Here is a 20,710-nt window from a genome sequence, read left to right as displayed (position 1 = left end):
GTGGTGATTATCCAGGGGCTTGCTGATTTATTGTGTCGTGGGTTTTGGGGACTTCTCTCCCTTACATGTTGCACATGATGTCTACAGTGTTAATTTCATTGCCACACGTGTGGCCTATCTTAGCAACATTAGTACCACCCCATTACACCATTGGGACAAATATCACTTGGTGAAGTGTGCATTGTGGAACTGCTTCCTGTGTGACATGATTATTTCCATGTCAACCTTCTCCAGGCAATTGTACTTTTGTCAGCAACATGGCAGGATTTTCATCATTTCTTACTGTTGGGTCAGCATGTATCCGACAAATAGATGTGTGCATGATCTTGTGTGGTATCTGTGGGAATGGACTTGGTGTTGGCCTAAAATTGTATGACAACAGGTACCTGAGGTCTGCTCCATGGAGCAAAGCTTTAAGGGTGATGAGGTCTCCTACTATTTGAATGGTTACTGTGATTACCCCACTTCAGTCATGCAATTGTAGCTGTCTGAGATCCTGATTTTCCTGAGGGCAGCTGTTGACGGTGCAGATGGCATGCATGCATATAATTTGGCACATGTATGTGCCACATAGATGGAGTTTGTCACTGGGGCCTATTTGACATCATGGTCATGTTTGCCAATCAGAGCTGTTGTTCAAGTTTTATCATGGATATGTGATGGCTCTATTTCTCTTTGTATTTACAACATCAGACCAGGGAAGCAAAGTAGACAGGGCACAGCTGAGTGGGGAGGCTGGTCAATACACCACAGACACAGAGGGACACAGTGGCCTGGAGGATGAGGGGAGTGCCACTGGGAAGACCGGAACATCATCTTCATCATCAGAATCTTCCTCCAGTGTACACTCCCTGGTGGTGGCAGACCCATGGGACATACCCCTGTACAATATTTGTCTGCCACACCCAGTCTATCACCACCCTCCCTGTTGCTCCCCACCCAGTTGGCTGTGCCCGCTCACCTAAGAGGGTGAGCATCTCCTAAGCCGCAGGCACCTCGTCCCCAGCCTCCTCGTATCCCTGCTGCTCTCATTGAGGAGGCTATTGACCTCCTGAGAAGTATATTTGTGGGTCAAACCGCCATTGTGAATGCCATCCAAGGATTGGCAACCCAACGGCAGCAGACTAATTCATGGTGCACTGTCTGCCTTACAGAGATCTTTTTGGGCTCTGGCGTCCACACTGACAGCAGCCAGTCACTCCCCACCTTCCGTCCCCCCTCCACCTCCTTCTTTTCAATCCAAATCACCCATTCCCCTACATACCCCAAGCACCCAGACCGATCCTCAGCCACCCACCTCAACACACAAGAGCAGCACACACAGACATAAGTGCCAAAAACACACAAACACACCAGCAAACAACAGACACCCACAGACACAACATTAGTCACCACTTCCCAAGATAACCCCACCACCCCTACCGGCCCACACATGACATCAAGCATACCCACAGGTACCAGCACAACAGTGACACACGCACCACACCCAAGAGGCCCTGACTCAATTCCCAACTCCTCCCTTCCATCTCCAAGTCCTCCCCTGTCACACTGGTCCCCCTTCAAGCACCCCTCCCCCCAAGAAGAAGCCAATCCCTCCAAAGAAGCAGTCCACCCCTCCGGAATCCAAGCTCAAACCCACCCATCACAATTCTGATGCCCCCGCCCCCAAAGATCATCCATGGGGTGCCTGCCTGCCCACTTGATGCCCCCTCATGCGGAGGTTCCCTGGCAGTTGGGAGTCAAGTGACAGCACAGTGACATGCATGCCCAGAACCAAATGGATTGTCCAATGGCTTTGGACTTTAGAACCTTTTTAATCAACACAAACAGTTGTTTTTTTAGATATACTTTTGTCCTGCACATCCTTTTCTACCTTTATGTTGTTTCTGAGTGACTTGTGTTGTATGCCTACAGTTCTTCGTGTTTTAGCCTGCTTGCTGATCCATTTGCTATTGTTTGCAGTGTCTGACTTTGTGTGCATTGCTGGTGTTCCCCAAGACGAGGGTATTTCTTGACTGTAGAAATAAGTGGGCGGAAATGCAATGGTGGTGGCATGGCATTGTGTACTGTTTGGTATGCTAAGTATTTCAACTTGTGCTATCCAATGTGAGCATGTGTGGTGTTAGACTTGTCCCAATGATATGGGTTATGGATTCATCTAATCTGTGGCAGCTTGAGTTTTGTTTGTGCAGACTTGGAGTGTGTTCAGTTGTGCTACCTTTGTTTGTATTTTACTTTGCATGTGTCCATTTAGCTGTGTGTACCTTGCAGCTACTTCATGTAGAGGTATGTCCCATGCAGTTGGAGTTGTAGTGCTTTGTTGACTTGCACTTCCACATTGTGCAGATAGGCATGTCATTTGGGTCTTGTATTGTTTGTCCCTGAGATACATGTATGGCCAGTTCCTGTGCAAATGTTGTTTGAGGGGCATGTGCAAAGAAATATGTGTCCCAGGGCAGCCTCCTTCCTTGAGTGTTCCTGGTGCCATCACCCCTATTATGCAGGCATTGTTTGCATAGTGTGCTTGGGATATTTGTTTCTCTGTATATTGTGCATCCCATTGTCCTTCCATTGTGTTGCAATGTGGGTGATGTGTGTGTCCATTGCAGGGCTGTTTACTGGGAGTATTGTTTGTGTTCCATGCAACATCCATACATATGTGTGTTGAATGTGACAACAGTCCATGGCTTGTGAGGAATGTGAGTGTATGAGTTGTATTTGTAGAGGTGATGTTGGTGTATTGTTGGTGTTGTGTGACCCAATGTTATGTACACTTCACTGTCCCTCTTCCTGTGATGAGCAGACGTGTCTTTTTGTGTAGGGTTGTGGTGCAGGGTAAGTGACCTGCCCAAAAGGGGCATTTGGTGACTTTGAATGCGTCCTTATGTGTGTTTGATTCAGACGTGGGACACAATGACAAGTGTACTTGGTGCCCGTAGCGTGACCCCCCCAATGATGTGGATGATGGTGCGACGGTCTATTGTTGAGCTGCATGACACAGGTAAGTGTGTATACTTATGGTCAGTTGCGCCCATGGCGAAGGGGATTTTGTGCTCCTTTGATGATCAGCAGCAGTGTCAGGACGTGCGTGATATGCTCCATGGTGGCACCAGACATGTAAGGCTGCCTGCAGGTGAGTGTCTCCCTTTGTATTGCACAGTTCTGCCTGCTGAGATGTGGTATTTAGACCTCCAAAGTCACATTGGCGGTGTGCAACCTCATAATGTGTCCAGCGGCAATACAAGCTCTGTGGGCCTGTTTGTACAGCCTTGTCACAGCGGGGGTATGTGCTGTCTGGCGGTGCCGGTGGGACCGCGGTGGTCTTTGCTCCTCAGGCCAGCATAACTGGTAATTCGGCGGTCAAACTGCCAATGCCGCCAAGGCAGTCAACAGACTGCTAAATTTGTTATGAGGCCCTTAGCAACAGTAGGGAAAGTATTTCACTTCACACACATTACACATACATTCATTATTCATACATTATAATTTAGAAAAAATAACCATTATTAACATTAAAAATCTACATATTTATAAACAAATTATTCAACAAATCACATAATTAATAATCAATTACATAATTATCAATTAAAAATAATTATTTTATAATTAATTAACTTCCCACTCTACACTCCAAGAAACCAAGGAACCCACACCTAAAATACAACCAAAATAAATAGGCATGTCACAAATGATATAATTAATAGTAAATTAAATAATTAATTATCAATTAACAAATATTTGTTAAATAATTATTACTTAATTAACTGCCCGCCCCATAATCCCAACAAACCTTGCAACCTGCACCTGAAATATAGCTAAAATGCATAAGTATTAGGTAATTTACGCCAACAGAACTACACCCACAACATTATGATCCACAACACTACATTGGACAATTCAAATAACACACACCTGACACCCATACACACACCACATTCACACACCCACACCACTATAAAACACACATACACATTACCCACAACCCTTTACAACTAAAAATAAGTGCCACAAGAGAGCTAGCAAGACCACAGACAAGATCACTGCCACACACCACCATCACTTATACACCATCCACGCACCTTACATCACACACCCCAACACATCACCCCACACACCATCACCCACACCACTCACATTACACCCTTGGCACAACAACAACACCCTAGGTTCTCAGAGGAGAAGCTAAGGGTTATGGTAGAGGAAATTGTCAGGGTAGAGCCACAGCTATTCAGATCACAGGTGCAGCAGACATCCATTGCTAGGAAGATGGAGTTATGGAGGAGAATCGTGGACGGGGTCAACGCCGTGGGTTAGCACCCAAGAACAAGGGATGACATCAGGAAGAGGTGGAACAACCTACGGGGGAAGGTGCGTTCCATGGCAGCAAGACACCAAATAGCTGTAGAGAGGATTGGCGGTGGACCCCCACCTGCCCCCCACCACTAATAACTTGGGAGGAGCAAGTCTTTGCAATCATGCATCCTGAGGGCTGGGCTGGAGTAGCAGGAGGACTGGACTCTGGTTAGTCAACTCTTTACTACTTTCACCCCCTCTACCTGCATGCCATCACATACCCCCACCCTTACCCTCACTCCCATCACTCGACCAACTACCACACACCCCACCATCACAACCCTCTCATCCAATACCAAGCCCTGCATGCAACACCAATCCATGGACACCACTCACAGACCTGCATGGACACCTATCACTAAAGCATACACACTAGAGGGAAACAGCAAGCCCATCAATTAACTAATCACACAAGGCATAGCTGCCAGGGTAATAACAACCATAGAGGGCAACACACCCATGCACAAAATTTCACACGCAGAAACAATAACACTGCATTTACATCCCCACAGGTCCCCCAGCCTATGTCACCGGAGAGGAGGTGCCTGCAACATCCAGTCCCCCCTCCCCCGAAGAGGCCCACAGTGATGACAGCAGCTCTGGACACCTGTATCTGGATGACTAACCTGGCCCATCAGGGATCTCCGGACAGTCGGTAACCCTGGCACAGTTCCATACCACCACAGAGGCTCCCCCTCAGAAAACACCAGCACAGTACGCACCCAGCGGGCCCATACCTCTGTCCCCAGGACACGTCAATCAGCAGTGTGTCCACCACTACAGGGACCCCAGGCCACCCCACAAACACAGGACGATCAGGGACCTGGGGTCAGTGGCAGTGGGCACATGGTTCAGGGGACAGAGGCACAGGACAACAGGGAAGCTGGGAGGACTGCTGTGCCACAGGGGGAGGACAAGCCCAGGGAACGGACTCTCCAGGAGGCACTCACCAAGATCCTGGGAGCACACCACCATTCCCAGGAGACACTGGGCCAGATACTGGACAAGATGCTGGAGAACCATCGGCTGCAGGAGGGACAGTACCTGGGTATCAGGGAGGACTTGAAGGACATCAACACCACCATGGTCACCATTGCAGGAGTGCTGGCAGACATGGCCAACACTATGAAGGAGGCAGTGGCACAATAGCGGGCCTCTACCACTAGCCACATCGATGAACAGCACTTCACCTCCACTGCCGCTAGTGGACAGGAGGTTCCGCCACAGGACCAACAGGCCACCAGCACCCCTCCCCCTGCAGAAGGAGAACCACCCTGAAAACGGTCCCTGGGATCCAGGCAGAAGCCAGAGACTATTGCCAAGACCCCTGCCAGGAAATAAGACTCTCCTGATTGTCACACTTGTGTCCCACTCTGTCACCCTGTCCACCTTGAACTGCCATTGCTCCCCTTCCTATATCCCCTTGGACACTGCACCTGTGATACAAATAGACTGGACTCTATCCTGGACTTTTCTCCATCATCACCCCAGCCCATTGCACATCCCTCTCTACTTATTAGCACTTAAATAAACACCATTTGAAAAAACTATTTAACTATTTATTTGTTTAACAAGCTTTAAACATTGCAATACAACTGTACAGTAATGTACACATAGGAATGACCTGTAGTTGGCTGCAGTCAACACACCAAGAGCGATAGTGGGGCACAAATATCTGCAAACAGAGATGCCAAAAGGTACAGTAAGTGGCCATAGAAGTGGGAAAATCAGCCTGCCAGTGACAAATTCAAACACAAAACTGTCAATGAAAAGTGAAGTTACAGTGTCTTACCTGTGTGTCATTGGAAGTATTGTCGTATTATTGCACTTCTGTTGTCCTCATCCTCTAGCTCCTCATCTTCACTGTCCACAGGGTCCACTGCTGCCACACGCCCATTTCTAGCCTCAACCTCCTGCAGAAAAGCACCTGGCGATGTAAGGCAAGGTTGTAAAACATACAGCATGCCACGATGATCTGGCAGACTTTGTTGGGTGAGTAGTACAGGGATCCACCTGTTAGATGGAGGCAACAAAACATGGCCTTCAGGAGGCCGAATGTCCTCCCTATGATTTTTCTTGTTCGCCCATGTGCCTCATTGTAACGTTCATCTGCCCTTGTCCTGGATTCCTCACAGGGGCAGTAGCCATGAGAGGTTGGGGTAACCAGAGTCACCTGCAAATATCGGGGGCAACTGCTAGCCACACACTACCCATACACCTTAGGGCCCACACCATACCCATACACCAACATCCACTGGGTGGGATCCAGGCCTCACCTATTAACCACACCCGGTGCCTCTGGAGTTGAGCCATCACATTTGGGATGCTGCTATTCCTCAGGATAAAGGCATCATGCACAGACCCAGGATACTTGACATGGGAGATATATACTGGTCCGGCAGGCACACTATCTGCACATTCATGGAGTGAAAGCTCTTTCGATTTCTGAACACCTGTTTATTTCTTCGGGGGGGGGTACAAATGCAATATTTGTACCATCAATAGACCCAATAAATGTTGCGGATATGTCCCATTGCACAGAAATCAGCTTTCTCTGTGGCCAAATCCTCTCCCTGGAGGAAAACAATGTAGCTGCGTGTTTATTTAATCAGGGCAGACAACACTCTGGTCAGCTCTATTGAGATCATTGGCTGAGACATTCCTGCTGCCAAGCCCACTGTCACTTGAAAGGAGCCAGTTGCCAGGAAATGGAGCAAAGATAGGACTTGCACAAGAGGGGGAGATCCCGGTGGGCTGAGGCAAAGCAGATATCAGGTCAGGCTCCAATTGGGCACACAGCTCTGTGACTGTGGCTCTGTCCAGTCTATAATTGAGGATAATGTGCCTGTCCTCCATTGTTGCCAAGTCCACCAGGGGCCTGTACATGGGGGATTGTCTCCATCTCCTATTCATCTGCAGTGGTTGCAATCTAGGGGGCAAAACGATGAGCAGCTGGTCAGTATTCCAAATTTCCAAACACTACACTGCGTTGTGATTGTAACAGTATATTGTTGGATAGGCCCAAATGGTGCCTAAGTGTACTGTGACACAGTTAGGTGCCATGGCCTGCCCTCCCCCTGAAATGGCGTCCGCTTGTCCTGTATGGATGGGCAGGTGGAAATGAGGTAATTCCGCTGACGTTGTGCGCCGTTGCCGGAGGCGGTTGAGAACCTTCGTGCAACTCCTCATTGGATACCATTGGGCCCTATGGGTTACAGTGGCCAATGGTGATGTACGCCAATGGTGACGGTATGCACCGCCGTGGACGTGACCGCCATTTTCTATCTGTTCACTCACTTGCTACCTGACCTTCAGCAGCTCATGTCACTGGGGAAAGGGCCCCTGCCTTCACCGCTGCAGAGTTGGAAAGACAGGTGGATGGGGTCCTACCCCAGTACAGTATGTATGGACCTCCAGACCAACAGGTGAGTACACTGCGAGCATGATGCATGGGGCATGAATGCATAGAGTGTTGTGTGTGAGGGCCTCGTGTAAGGGGGGTTGGTGGAAGGGCACTGGGCAGCGTGCTGCATGTGTGGTGGGCCATGTCTGTGTGTAAGGAGATGTGAGGGCTATGGTGGGTCATGAGTGTAACAGTCAGGACGGTCTGACTGATACCTTTTCCTATGTGTATTTCTCTGCAGGTCAGCGCCCATTAAAATAAGGGAATATGGTGTGCCATCGCGAAGGACGTGCGGACCCTTCGTGTCTATGGCAGGCAGAGCACCCACTGTCGGAAACAATGGGAGGACCTGAGATGCTGGGCACAGAAGACGGTGATGGCCCGGCTGGGGACGGCCTCACAATGAGGAAGGGGTGTCCGTCGAACCCTGACCACCCTGATGGCCTGCATACTGGCGGTGGCCTATCCGGAGCTGGAAGGGTGCTTGGGGGCATCACAGGAGCCACAAGGGGGTGAGTACAGTGCCCCAAAATACTAGTTGCGTGTGGTGGAGTGGCATCCGGGTGGGGGATGTGGGCCTGTGGGTGCCCCTAGGCCAGGCCGGACATTGCAGGGTAGGTCCCATGTCGAGCAGGGTCTGATGTAAATCTCCTCCAACCAAGCTAGTAGGCATCCACTACTGGGCAGGGGTCTGTGGGTCTCAGGTATGCTGCAATTGGCTTTAGGTATCCCAGTCCATGGGCTGGTGGCTAGCATTGTGACTGGAAGTGCATTGCCTAGTGCGTAGGGCTGTTCCCTGTGTGTGTGTGTTGTGTACGCCAATGGTGGTGTTGTTGCCGCCATTGACCAAGTGTATCCTTTGTCTCTCCCCCCTTTTTGTTTTGTCACCCTGTCCTTATGTGCATTAGCATCATCTGTCGGAGGAGCAGAGGCACAGGCGATGGGGAGAGCTGCATCCCACAGGGCCCAGGACGCCAAATCCACTGACGGTGATGGCACCAGTGGGACCAAGGGCAAGGGGAGCACCACGGCAGAGACAGGAGGGGACAGTTCTGACAGTGATACCTGCTCAGATGGAAGCTCCCTGGTGGTGGCGAACATCTCTGTGCCAACCCCAGCTACAGGTACAGCCGCCACCCCCGTACCAGCATCGCCCTCCCAGAAGCCCCTCAGCATGTTTCCCGTGCCCACTCACCCAGGAGGGTGCGCATCTCCTTTGCCCCAGGGTGGGCATCTCCTTTGCCCCAGGCTCAGGCCCTGCCCCAGTTAGCCCTGCTGCCCTGAGTGCAGACGCTACTGACCTCCTGCGATCCATCTCTGTTGGGCAGTCAACCACTGTGAATGCCATCCAGGGGCTGGCAGCCCATTTGCAACAAACAAATACATTCCTGGAGGGCATTCACTCTGGCATGGCGGTCCAACAGAGATCAATCTAGGCTCTGGCCTCCTCCCTGATGGGAGCCATTGTCCCAGTTTCTAGCCTCCCCCTCTAACTTCCTCTACCCAATCCCATTGCCCTCAACAGCAACCTATCCCAAGCACACAGGCAGACCAGCATGAACCCGGGACAACATGCAGGAGTGGTTCAGGCAAACACAATCACCACACATCATCCCACAGGCACTCACACTCACACAAACACCATCCAGATGCATACATACAAACATCCACTCCCTCCACTGCGTCCCCCTCCTCCTCGTCATCCACCTCCCTCCCAGTAGCATCTACACTCACACCTGCATGCACTACATCCTCATCCACTGCCACTAACACACATATAACTAAATGCCCCTAACTGGCAGTCACCACGCCCACATCCATGCACAGGTCCCCTGTGTCCTCTCCCACTGTGTCTGTGCCCCCTCCTCCCAAAGTACACAAATGCAATCACTCAGACACCCAACAGCCATCTACCTCACAACAGCATCCATCCCATGCACCTGTACCCAAAATCAGTAGACAGACACCTCCTACAATCACTTCCTCCACTCCCAAACCTTCACCCTCTTCCCATCCCAATTTCCCTAAGAAGCTTTTCCTCTCCACTGTTGACCTCTTCCCTACCACTCCCCCAGTCCTTCACATCGGGCCAGGGTGGTCAGAACCCAGGTGTGCAGAGGATCCCAGGCACCAGGCAGCCACAATGAAAGGGTGCGTGCACCAGGTGCTTCAAGGAAGGGCAAGGAGGCACCACCAGCTGCGACAGGGAAGGGCAAGGAGGCACCACCAGCAGCATCTAGGAGGGGCAAGGAGCCACCACCAACTGCTACAGGGAAGGACAAGGAGGCACCACCAGCAGCATCTAGGAAGGGCAAGGTGGTACCCCTAGCTTCTACAGGGAAGGGCAAGGGGCAATCCCCGGCTGCTGACAGGAAGGGCAAGGGGCCTGCACCCGCAGACAGGAAGGATAGGAGGCCTGGTGCTAAGACTCATTCGGATCCCCCACCACCAACCATGGTGGTTCAGCGGTCCAAGGCTGCAAGGAAAGGGCTGGAGCCTCCCCCCACCACTGCCAGCACCGGCACCAGCACCACTGCCAGCTGCAGCAGCCCCAGTGGGCAGCCATCCAAGGCTGCATGGGATGGGCTGGAGCCTCCCCCCACCACTGCCAGCACCGCCACCAGCACCACTGAAGGTGGGAGAGGATCCCAGGCACCAGGCAGCCACACTGAAAGGGTGCGTGCACCAGGTGCTTCAAGGAAGGGCAAGGAGGCACCACCAGCTGTGACAGGGAAGGGCAAGGAGGCACCACCAGCAGCATCTAGGAGGGGCAAGGAGGCACCACCAACTGCTACAAGGAAGGACAAGGAGGCACCACCAGCACCATCTAGGAAAGGCAAGGAGGTACCCCTAGCTGCTATAGGGATGGGCAAGGGGCAATCCCCGGCTGCTGACAGGAAGGGCAAGGGGCCTGCACCCGCAGACAGGAAGGACAGGAGGCCTGGTGCTAAGACTCATTCGGAGCCCCCACCACCAACCATGGTGGTTCAGCCATCCAAGGCTGCAAGGAAAGGGCTGGAGCCTCCCCTCACCACTGCCAGCACCGGCACCAGCACCATTGCCAGCAGCAGCAGTCCCAGTGGGCAGCCGTCTGAGGATGCAGGGGATGGGCTGGAGCCTCCCCCTACCACTGCCAGCACCGCCACCATCACCACTGCCAGCAGCCCCAGTGGTCAGCCATCCAAGGCTGCAGGGGATAGGCTGGAGCCTCCCTCACCACTGCCAGCACCGACACGAGCACTGCCATTGCCACCCCTGAGCAGCCGTCACCGCCGGCAGACAGTGTGTAGTTGTGCCTCCATGGACTGTGATGTGTCCTGGCCCCTGCAAATCCTGTGGGTCTGACACCCAGGTGAGACACTGTGACCTTCCACTCCCTAAGATCTGCATCACAGGGCACTACGCCCCCTCCAGAACCAGTGGAAGAAGCCATCCACTCACCCCATCTTTCCCAAGATGAAGCAGACTGGGCACCATGCCCCCTCCAGAACCAGTGGAAGAAGCCATCCACTCACCCCATTTTCCCAGGAGGAAGCACACTGGGCACTGGGCCCCCTCCAGAACCAGTGGAAGTAGCCACCCACTTGAGAGACTGTGGCCTTGCACTCCTTAGGACCAAACAGTGGGCAAACCATCCACTTGAGAGACTGTGGCTTTGCACTCCCCAGGACATCGCAGAGGGCATGTAGCCCCCTCCAGGACCAGTGGTGGTTGACCATCTTTCAGCTGAGGTGCCCCCCTATTTCCCGTCCCCCTGAAGTGCCTGTGTATTTTCCACCTGATGCCCCTGCAGTGTTCTCTCCGTGTTGTTGCAGGAGTGAGGTGGGGCCTTGCCTATGTGTTGTGGCCCTGTGGCCCACGGACATTGAGGACTGGGCAGTGTCCCAACATCTGTGAATATGTATATATGTTTGTATTTTGATGCACTTATTCATAGTATTTTATAGTATTACACTCACTTTCTTCAAATCATTTTGTCCTTGCATCATTCCTGAGTTGTACGGGGTGAATATGTAATGTTTGTGCATCTAGTTGTGTGTAAGGTGTTTTGGGTGGGGGTGTTGAGTGTTGTGCATGTGTGTCACTCTCTTTTTCCTCCCCCTCCCTTGTGTGCTAGGCAGCAGTACTCACCATGGTCGTCTTCGCCAGCATTGATGTTCGTAATGCAGAAGAAGGTAGACGAGCATTGGAAATATGTGCAGCTAGGGCTCCATGGCGTCGTGGTTGTTCCCTGAGTCTCCATAGGTGAGTCCTTTGACTTCTGTGCAGTGTTTCCGCCAGGCATTTGATGTCATTGGTACCGCCCCAGAAAAGGTGGCAGATTGGCCTGTCTTAGGCGGTTATAGCCGTGGTGCTTGTTGATTCCGCCATGGCAGTTGCGTGTTAAAGTGGCTGTTTGTCTGAGCGGTTTATCACCGACAGCCAGGGTTGTAATGACGGCCTATGTCTAAAAAAATAATTATACTTATGTTACTGAAAACAATATTGAAAACAACAGTATTATTAAAAACAATATTACCGAAAAAAACAATATTTCTGACAATAAGATTTTTGGATCACAATATTTTGTGTCACAATATTTTATTTCCCATATTTCTGTTTCCTGTTATTTACTATTCAATATTTTGTCCAAACACCAAAGTGTCAGATCGGTATCCACTATAGTAGTAAGTTGAATCATTGCTACTCAAACCCACTGATCTCCTAAATGATTGAGCAAACAATTAATTTTTATAGCAGAATGTGAAAACTGGATTCTTGACAGGAAAGGAAAAGGAAAAAATGTGAAAGAATACCGCTCCCTCTTGGACCTACATATGAGAAAATGAGACACATGTAGATTATACTTATACAATTGTATCTATTGTGGAAAACCGGGACCTTTATTTCTGTGAATACCTGATTCTTGTACACAATTTACCTCAGCATTTTTAAAGAAATCTTCTATTTTATGTTGTTCTATTCTTCGTTCATAACCTGTAATCACAGGACCTTGAAGTCTACCATCTTGTTTCCTAAGATCAACCAAGCTGTCTTACTTGGACCACAGAGGTCCTCATTACAATTGGGTAAGTAATCCTGTCTCAGGTGCGAACACTTGCTTATATCAAAAACGTGACTGCAACTTGTGTGCAAATTTTGCACAGGTTTGCCAGTTTTTCCATTTAAAACCAATTTCAAGTAAAACCATAATAAAACCATAATTTGAGCACAAAATATAAGATATTCTCCATTTTACAGCTTGGGACTGTGGGGTAGTACAGCAGTTGTTTGACAGAATACTGTGTACAAAAATCTTTAGAGACACAAATATTGTGGTTAAAAATACGGTTTACCATAATACTGTGTTCATGTGATTACAGCAGGGCCAACCAAAATACTGCATCAAAAATATCTTGGAAGAGAATGTCGACCAGAAACAGGCAAGGATATTGTTTTGTTTTATTAAATAAATATTGACTTTAAAGTATTTAACTCACAATCATTAATTAGTTAAAAATAACATGATGTTAAGTGAATAGTTTTAATCATTTATATATTTTTTAGATATCTATATATAGATATAAATGTATACATACATATATATATATATATATATATATATATATTTATATATATATATTGTATTTAAACATTCATATAGGTATGCATATAATACTTAATATAAAAACAATAAATAAACACATTTTAAATCCATGAAAAATAAAAAACATAGGGGGTTATTACAACTTTGGAGGAGGTGTTAATCCGTCCCAAAAGTGACGGTAAAGTGACGGATATACCACCAGCCGTATTACGAGTCCATTATATCCTATGGAACTCCTAATACGGCTAGTGGTATATCCGTCACATTTGGGACGGATTAACACCTCCTCCAAAGTTGTAATAACCCCCATAATATTTTAGAAAATTTAAAATGTATTAAAAGGTTTGCATATGAAAAATGTATCAACTAAAGTAACATAATAAACACAAATATTTTCAGACTTCATTTCTAAAAATGTTATATATATTTAAAAAACAAAATATTGAAAAAAAAAAATTAAACAAAAAAAATAAAAATGATAGAAATCCACTCTAACCAACACTTGGTAAACTGTTAGAAATTTAAGGGATTTGATTTATTATTCCCACTCTCATTTGCATTGGACTTCGGAGGGGATAGATTTCCTATTCCCACTCCACTCTAAGCAACAGAAGTGAAATAGTGGAATTTCTTAGTGATTAGATTTACTAATCCCAATCCGTCTAAGCAACACTGGGGAAAGTGTTGCATTTTGGAGAGGTTACATGTACTATTCCTACTCAAATTTATGCAATAATAGGGAAAGTGTTGAAATACGTAAGGATTACAAGTACCATTCCTACTCATGATTATGTTCTAAAAAACACTGAAATACCTAACAACAATATTTTTAAATCATTTTTATAGAATAAATGCATACAGTATAAACTTGAAAATACAAAAAATGAGAAAATAATGAAAAAAGTAGATTACTTAAAATTTAAATCACTTCTCTCCACAATACCCAAAAACAAATACGAAGATATTTAGATGAAAATATTACTGCAATTAACTAAATAAAAACTGTACAAAAGGCATTTATGAATATTAATATTAAAAGCATGTAACAGTAAATGACTAAAGGCACGATTAGGAGTGTGATGATCGCACTGCCAGCCCACAGTGGTAGTGGTCTGCTGAACAGGGCCAGGCTGATGACCTCCTGACCTCCACAGTATGAGTGCCCCATGGGGCTGGCAGTGCATTGGCAGGGTGGGCATGGTGGCGGCATACTTTAGTTATGGGAGTGAGTATGCAGCTTGTGCCGTCCACAGGACCTTGCCTCCAGCACATTGGGTGCACTATTCCCATGCACCATGTTGTGCATGGCACACAGTGTGCCTACAGACTTCACAGGAATAGGGGGGACCCACATAGGCCTCTGCCTCACTCAACATGGGCTCATTTCCAATGGGGCCCTGTATTGCGGCCCTTTACCTGCCTGTCTGCCGACCTGTTCATGGTGAGGTCCCAGCCATGAAAAGCTCAGTGGTCAGGCAGCTCATAACACTTACGGTGGTGCCACTGCTGGCACTGCCTACATTGACACCATGGTCTTCACCGCCACAACTGCGGCAGCTCAGATGCTGGTGGTGCTGCCAGTCTTGTGATAGTCCCCCAAACTCCTAATCAGTCCCTAAATAATTCAAATGAAACAAATCATTTAAATAGTAAAATACTGTTAAAACTTACATTGCTATTATCATTTAAAATCTTTAAGATTATCAATTATTTTAAAATTGTATAATTTTAGTAAAGCCCCACCCTTTTCTGCTACAAATCCAACAAGCCACTACTAAATATAAATTGCTAACAAAAGTATAAAAAAAAATATATAAATTACAAAACAGATTACACTATACAAATGCTACTAACATGAATAAAATAACAAATAACTAATAGACAATTTAAAACATATGAAACAATTGAATATTTATTTTTCAATAAAAATGAATTGACATATACATTGAATTAATTATAATTGAATTAACTTCCCACTCTGTTCCCCTGCAAGTCCAGCAACCCACTGATGAAATACAAATCCCTCACACAAATTTTAAAATGAAAATTAACAAATGAATCCTAAACAAATGAAATATCAGATACACTATCAAGCAATTGACACCATTAATAATCATTAATTAATAAATAGAAATTGAATTAACAATAAAAATAATCAACATTCGAGTTGAGTGAATTATCATTTAATTAACTTCCTATCCTGTTCCCTTACAAACAGGATAAACAATTTAAATTACTATTTATGTTTTAAAAAACTCTACATTTAAAATGACAAACTATGTTTTACAAAATTAATTACAATCATGCTAGCAATGCTAGCAGTTAAAATTGATACCTAACGTATATATACATTAAATTCAGAGAAAATTATATTTATTACAACTATATTATAATACATGGTACAACAATTGGCCTTATTACAACCCTGGTGGTCCAATGACTGCCAGGGTTCTGGTGGCGGTCGGACCACCACCAATGTGACGGGCCGTCGCCACATTAGGACGGCAGTGGTAGCGCCGCTGTGGGACCGCTAGCACTGCCACTTTTCGGCGACATGACGTTGTGGTGGTGCTGGTGGTCCTAATGCGCCAGGGCAGCGCTGCAAGCAGCACCGCCCTGGGTATTACGACCCTCTTCTCCTTCAGCAATTTCATCACAGTAACCCTGCCATGAAAAGGCTGGCGGAGACGGGGTGCACGGTGTAGGAGGCTGGCCTGGTTTGTAGTGGGTACCTCAGGTACCTACACCTTACACCAGGTCCAGTTATCCCTTATTAGTGAAATGTAGGCAGAGTCTAGCAGCTTAGGTTGTCTAGGGGTAGCTGTAGCAGAGCAGCCAAGGGTGAACTAGGAGACATGCAAAGCTCTTGCAATACCAATATAGTCACACAGTACTTATACACAATAAAAGTCAATACTTAGTGCTACCAAAAATAAAGGTACTTAGTTTTTAGTGACACAAGGCCAAAAATATCTTAGAGTCAATACTCCTACTGGAGGTAAGTATTATACATAATACCTACACTTGTAACCAAAATCAGGTAAGTAAACAGTCATAGAATAGTGTAAACAGTAAAAAACACAATAGATTGCAATAGGCCTAGGGGCAACACCACCCACATACGAAAATAGTGGAATGTGAATGTGGAATTCCCTCCAGGCAAGCGTAGTGTGTAGAGGGGCACTGTGAGTGTAAGAAAACACCAAAGGTAAGTAAAGTATACCACTCCAGAGCCCAGGAAAGCAGGAGTAAAGTACAGCAAGTTTCCTCAGAGCACACTACAAGTCGTGATGAAGAATTATGCAAGAACCAAGCAAAGCTGCAAGCAACCAACAATGGATTCCTGGACCTGAAGACCTGTGGAGAGAGGAGGCCAAGTCCAGAAGTAAATGAAGAGTCCTGGAAGAATAGAAGCCCCTGCCCACCTGGAAGAAGGTGCAAAAGTGGATTCTCAGGTTGGAAGAAAAGTACAGAATTGCACCAAAGAAGATAGCTGCGGGTTCCTGCTTGGTGCAAGAGATGTCACACGTCAAGTTGTTGGATGCAGGCTGTTTGCGTCCCTGGATTCCGCAAACAAGCTTTGGTTCACGCAAGTACGCATTTTGCATCAAAGAGGAAATGCCCAGACATAGGAGGTACATGGGTGTCTCAACTCAGACTGAGGAGACAGAGGGGGGATCTCAGCACTTCAGAGAGCCCTTAGAAGACCAGGCCGCCCTACAGGAGTCCCAGGACATGGGGACAAAGGAGTTGCAAAGTGTGGTTGTCGCAGCATTACACAGGAGGATCCCATGCCGCCGGAGAACAACTCAGAGAGCTGCGCGTCACAGAATAGAGTGCTGGGGACCTAGGCTACTATGTGCATGAAGAACTCTTTGAGGAAGTGCACAGACGTCCAAGGAGCTGCAGAGGATGCGATGCAAAGTGGTACTGTCTGGCATGAGGAGGCAAGCTCTTACCTCCACTAAATTTGGACAGCTGGACATTTGGACAGTCAGGGTCACTTTGGTTCACCACCTGTGTTCCAGGGATCATGGTCGTCTACAGGAGAGGAGTCCCAGAGTACCAGTCGTCATTGCAGAGAGGTGGCTGCTGAAGCAGGAAAGTGACTCTCACTCCATGGGAGATTCCTTTGGTTCTTCTGGTGCAGGGTGAAGACAGGCAGTCCTCAGAGTTTGCACACCTTGGAAACTGTTGCAGTTACTGGCTGGAGCTGAAGTTGCAGGTCACAGGAGCCCTCCTGGATACTTTGTTGCAGTTACAGTCGTTCCTGGAGCAGTCTGCGGTTGATCCGATAGTCCGAAGCTGAAGCAAAGGATGAAGAGGAGTCCTGGAGGAATCTTGCAAACCGAATCTGAGGAAACACCCAGAGGAGAGACCCTAAATAGCCCTGAGAGGAGGATTGGCTACCTACTAAGGCATGCACCTATCAGGAGGGGTCTCTGATGTCACCTGCTAGCACTGGCCACTCAGATGCTCCCAGAGGGTCCCTACACCTTGGAATCTAAGATGGCTAACGCCAGGGACACTCTGGAGGAGCTCTGGGCACCACCCCGGGTGGTGATGGACAGGAAAGTGGTCACTCCCCTTTCCTTTGTCCAGTTTTGTGCCGGAGCAGGGACTGGGGTTCCCTGAACTGGTGTAGACTGGATTATGGAAGGAGGGCACCATTTGTGCCCTTCAAAGCATTTCCAGAGGCTCTGGGAGGATACCCCTCCCATGCCTGTAACACGTATTTCCAATGGGAGAGGGTGTAACACCCCTCTCCTAAAGGAAATGCATTGTTCTGCCTTCCTGGGATTGAGCTGCTCAATCCCCAGGAGGGCAGAAACCTATCTGTGAGGTGGTTGCAACTAGGGCTGCAGTGGAGACCTAAGAGAGCTGGTTTGGCAATACCAAGGGGCCATGGTGGAGCCCCCTGGTGCATGGAATTGGCCTCCAATACCAGATTTGGATTGGGGGTTCAATTTCACAATCTTAGACACCTCACATGGCCATATTCGGAGTTACCATTGTGAAGCTACATATATGTAATGACATATATGTAGTATATGCTTATAATGGTGACCCGGCACTCAAGAAGTCTGGGAAATTTGTACTGGGCAACGTAGGGGCACCTTTGCTAGTGCAAGGGTGCCCTCACACACGGTAACTTTGCACCTAGCCTTCAGTAACTGAAGGTTAGACATATAGGTGACTTTTAAGTTACCTGGTGCAGTGAAAATGGCTGTGAAATAGTGTGTGCACTTTTTCACTCAGGCTGCAATGGCAGTCCTGAAGAAAGGTTTGTATGAGCTCCTTATGGGTGGCGAAAGAAATGCTGCAGCCCATAAGGATCTCCTGGAACCCCAATGCCCTGGATACCTGGGAACCTGGTACCATATACTAGGGACTTATAAAGCCAGTCCAGTGTGCCAATCTGAATTGGAATATGGAGTCACTATACTATAGTGACTAATTTGGTAAACTGAGAGAGCACTGGCGTTCTGGTTAGCAGAACTCCAGTGACACAGTCAAGCATACTGACAACACAGTAAAACACACTGATATGAAGGCCACAAACTATGAGCACTGGGGTCCTGACTAGCAGGATCCCAGTGAGACAGTAAAAACTCACTGACAAACACTGACAGACAGGCCAAAAATGGGGTAAGTATGCTAGACGAGAGCCCCTATCCTACACAGCGTGCCCCGGGGGGGGGGCCCTGCACTGCCCACGCACTTGACATGGGCAGGGCAGGGGCCCCATTGACCAGCCCGTAGCAATGTTCACTGTCTGCTTTTCAGACAGTGAGCATTGCGAAGGGTGCTTCTGCACTCAACTAACTACAGCATTGCCGCTGGCTCTGTTATGAACCAGAGACAATGCTGTACACTGTTTCCCGCTGGGCCAGGGGGAAACTCGTAATGGGCCTGGCGAGAAGGTTGCCACACTGGCGGTAACCTACCCATCTGGACTTTGGCGGACAGGCATTTGCATTCGGCCAGCCTCACATGCGCAGTGAAAACTTCTCCACCAAGCTGTCTTGGACAGCTTGGTGGAGAGGAGGCAAATCAAATCAAATCATTAACATTTATAAAGCGCGCTACTCACCCGTGCGGGTCTCAAGGCACTAGAGGGAAGGGGGCTACTGCTGCTCGAAGAGCCAGGTCTTGAGGAGTCTCCGGAATGCGGAGTGGTCCTGGGTGGTCCTGAGGCTGGTGGGGAGGGTGTTCCAGGTCTTGGCTGCCAGGTAGGAGAAAGACCTCCCACCCGCCGTGGAGCGGCGGATGGGAGGGACGGCAGCGAGCGCGAGGCCGGTGGAACGGAGGAGACGGGGGGGGGCGTAGAAACTGAGGCGTCGGTTGAGGTATTCAGGTCCCTTGTCGTGGAGGGCTTTGTGTGCGTTGGTGAGAAGTCGGAAGGTGATCCTTTTGCTGACTGGGAGCCAATGCAGGTGTCTCAGGTGTGCGGAGATGTGGCTGTTGCGGGGTACGTCGAGGATGAGGCGGGCGGAGGCGTTTTGAATACGTTGCAGACGTTTTTGGAGTTTTGCGGTGGTCCCAGCATAAAGGGTGTTGCCGTAGTCCAGGCGGCTAGTGACTAGGGCGTGGGTCACGGTTTTTCTGGTGTCGGTGGGGATCCAGCGGAAGATCTTGCGGAGCATGCGGAGGGTGAGGAAGCAGGAGGAGGACACAGCGTTGACTTGTTTGGTCATGGTGAGAAGAGGGTCCAAGATGAAGCCGAGGTTGCGGGCGTGGTCTGAGGGGGTCGGTGCGGTGCCAAGGGCCGTGGGCCACCAGGAGTCGTCCCATGCGGTCAGGGTGTTGCCGAGGATGAGGACTTCCGTTTTGTCTGAGTTCAGTTTTAGACGGCTGAGCCTCATCTAATCTGCGACGTCCTTCATGCAATCTTGTAGGTTGGTCTTAGCGCTGGCGGGGTCCTTGGTGAGGGAAAGTATAAGTTGAGTGTCGTCGGCGTAGGAGGTGATGATGATGTTGTGCTTGTGTGCGATGTCGGCGAGGGGGCTCATGTAGACATTAAAGAGTGTCGGGCTGAGCGAGGAGCCTTGAGGGACGCCGCAGATGATCTCGGTGGGGTCTGAGCGAAAAGGTGGGAAGTAGACTCTTTGGGAGCGGTTGGAGAGGAAGGAGGCGATCCAGTCCAGGGCCTGGCCTTGGATCCCGGTGGAGCGGAGGCGGGTTATTAGGGTGCGGTGACAGACGGTGTCGAAGGCAGCCGAGAGTTCGAGGAGGATGAGGGCGACTGTTTCACCGTTGTCCATCAGGGTTCTGATGTCGTCTGTGACTGAGATGAGGGCGGTTTCGGTGTTGTGGTTGGTTCGGAATCCGGATTGTGAAGGGTCGAGAAGGTTGCTGTCTTCCAG

This window comes from Pleurodeles waltl, chromosome 5 (assembly GCF_031143425.1).
Source record: "Pleurodeles waltl isolate 20211129_DDA chromosome 5, aPleWal1.hap1.20221129, whole genome shotgun sequence".
NCBI classification, from domain to species: Eukaryota; Metazoa; Chordata; class Amphibia; order Caudata; family Salamandridae; genus Pleurodeles; species Pleurodeles waltl.
This window is presented reverse-complemented; position numbering follows the sequence as displayed.